We start from the raw sequence: 2988 nt of genomic DNA, 5'->3' as shown, positions 1-2988 counted from the left end.
GTGCCATTACGTGTGTTAACAAAGAGAACAATGAAAATGTGAACCTCCGAGAACTATATGCGAGTTATTCCATAGCTATAATATTGCGACCGGAAGATTTGTTACCGCTACTTAGTCTGAATTATACTTAGCATATGCTTTAAATGTTCTTCTTTAATTAATTACTATTTCTATCACCTAAAGTTTTCCAAATCATTTTCGCCACACTAATTTCAAGTTATTAATTTACATACTATGCAGTCTAAGTCGGAATAATGTATTCGCTTCTTACACATGCACTGAACGTTGGCCAGACCCCACTGTTGGTATGTGCCATAAGCACTGAGGCGAGAACAAGATAAATGCGGATGTCGAGTGTTGCTGGTAAGCTCACCAGGTTGGATTAGTCATCTTAAACATGGAACTAAGATAATGGACTTTCATGCTGCTCAAAGTTTATCAACAAGACTTTTTTACACTGGCGACAGCGTAAATCGTTCTTACTGTGATGTTTGTTCGGTCCCAAGCATTAGCTCGTGCAATCAAGGTAGGATAGAAGATAAGAAAAAGAAGCACGCAGATGTAAGCGCAAGCGTCGAGTTCCCGGCAATGTTACTCACGTAATCATACTCTCTGACTGCCTGTCAGTGTTAGCAGCATTAGAAAGTCCGAAAATGCGTCTTTTGAAACAAACCCTGATGTTTTTCCTTCCGATACACTTACAAGAAGTACGTTTTCAGTGGGTTCCGGGACACTGCGGCATCGCTTCTAATACAATGGCGGATTATTTAGCAAATTCAGCTCTCAGTGGGCCTGTTGCCGATGTTGTACCCAATATTATCTTGCTAAATATATCCCGTTTTGAACGATTTCAAACGTTAAACTCCTTGAGCCATGAGCCACTCCTTGCGACTACGGATTTTAATCATTTAAATTTTCATTGGAATGTCCGATGTTGTACCTCGAGGCAATGTGAGGTTTCCATGACGCTCATGCGTTGTAGAATTCCTTCCCTCAATCTTTATGTCGCTCTGGATTCACGCCGTCCAATCTTTGTGCGTCATGTAATGACGTGGAAACAATTGAACATTACATCCTCTCCTGCCACAGGTATGCTACTCAGAGAAGACATTATCTAGAAATACCTCTTGCTCGCCTAGGACTGCCATTTACAGTTCCTGTCCTCCTCTCCTTTGGTGCAACCGTCAAAGGGTATGCCCTAAAACCGGTGTGTGAAGTACTTCATAATTATAATATTGCTACTGAAGATTTGTGTGTTAGCGCTGAGCTGTCTGAATTGTATTTTTTCTCCTTATTATTTTTAGTAATTTACAATTTTATTCCTTTTTTCATTGCTTTCTATTACATCGCCTCAAAATTTCAAATTTTTTCAGCAACACTAGCTCCTAATTATTAGGTTATTTATATCATATAGTCAAATCTTCATTATCAAAAATATTATGTCACCTACAACGAATTCTGGCCAATCCCCCACTGTGGGTATGTGCCATTACAACGGGGGAGAAGAAGAAGAAGAAGAGTGGCCTCAGTCTTGGCAGCCGCAGATTTGTGTTTTAAAAGGTGAGCATATATCACCCAGCCTTTCTACATCGTTTCTAGTTCAACCTCTACTTTCCTTCTATCGTATATAGAGGCCAATGTTCCAATATTTCACTCGCTTGAGTGTGATAAATGACAGCCTGTCTCTGCCGGCCATACGTGAACGCGACAAGACTATTTTATTTCTTGCTGAAACGCAATACCTTCGATTTGAGCTGCATTTTTTAGAACAGTTGCTTGTTGGGCTAGTGGGCGCATCATGTCTTTTATAGCAGCGTGAACAGTGTAGGGAAGGGACAACAGACTCTGTCTCTGCCTGTCGCCGACCTTTCCCTACACTGTTCACTATGTCTCCTTTCAACTGCAGTAAAAGAATAACCTCGGTGAGTTCGCGTTGGCTAATATATTCTTGTATTTTCAGCAAAGTTGCATTCCTTCGGTCATGACTTTCCTTTGTAACCCGCGAGTCCGTTCGTTTGGAAATACCTCAAAGAGCAGGGTGAGCCAACAAAGAGAAGGACGACAAAAGAAATGCTGTTGGTTTCGACTCTTCTTCTGAAATCGGTGAACACTTAAAGAAGCACAGAAAGTTGCAATTCAGCGCTTTGGTCCTTGTCCTAGCGGTGCTTCGCGGTACTACTAGTGTGATGCTTAGCCAACTATTTCGACTAGCCTAGCTGTTCTATTGCAAAGGACGAGATACTATCTGCTTTCAGTCAAGTGTCAGAGAAATAAAACTTACCGACTTTCTTTCCCTAATTGGAAGAAGAGGCAACAGTGATTGCTATACCACATTCTACCCCCGCCCCCAAGATTTCATTCACTCCCATTAAAATTATTTTGCTTTGGTTGGGAATAAACTATAAAGTAATGAACTGAATCCGCTTTCTCTGTTTTGTATACCTTTTATTATTAGAAATTCGATCGAAAATAGACAAGTGCTTTAGGTACAGTTTTAAATGCACTCATACTCAGAAGACGGCCAACGCCTTGGTATACATCTCGGCCTGCGCTTATACTTACTAAAAACTGAAAAGATATATGGGTCTGTCTATCAAATCGCCAGTCTGTCATCTCGAAGGGTTTTAAGTTAGTCACGGTGCCAAAGCAGCAGTGGCTCTAAGAGTCTATGCGAATCCCCGGGAAACATTAATGTCACTCATGATTGCTTTCGCGCCAAGGCAAAATATAGAACGCGTTTGTGTGAGCGCGGCAACCAGATGCACAAGTAGCTGCGTCTACCGAGAACCATTCCGAGCTCCCGTTACATTCTGGCAGATAGCTTTGCGGAGGAGAATGATATGCAGGCTTGGATTCGAGTTGTGTTGTGCGTTACTATATCGTACTCAGGTGAAACCGTCGTTGGAAGGGCCCTACAGGCGTAATTTTCCTACCTAAAGAACTGTTTACTGCCGCTGGCCGCCACCCAGAAGGACCGTGTCGTCTGCT

The sequence above is a fragment of the Amblyomma maculatum genome, chromosome 2 (genome assembly GCF_055883805.1).
Source record: "Amblyomma maculatum isolate TAMU_Amacu chromosome 2, ASM5588380v1, whole genome shotgun sequence".
Taxonomy (NCBI): Eukaryota; Metazoa; Arthropoda; class Arachnida; order Ixodida; family Ixodidae; genus Amblyomma; species Amblyomma maculatum.
This window is presented reverse-complemented; position numbering follows the sequence as displayed.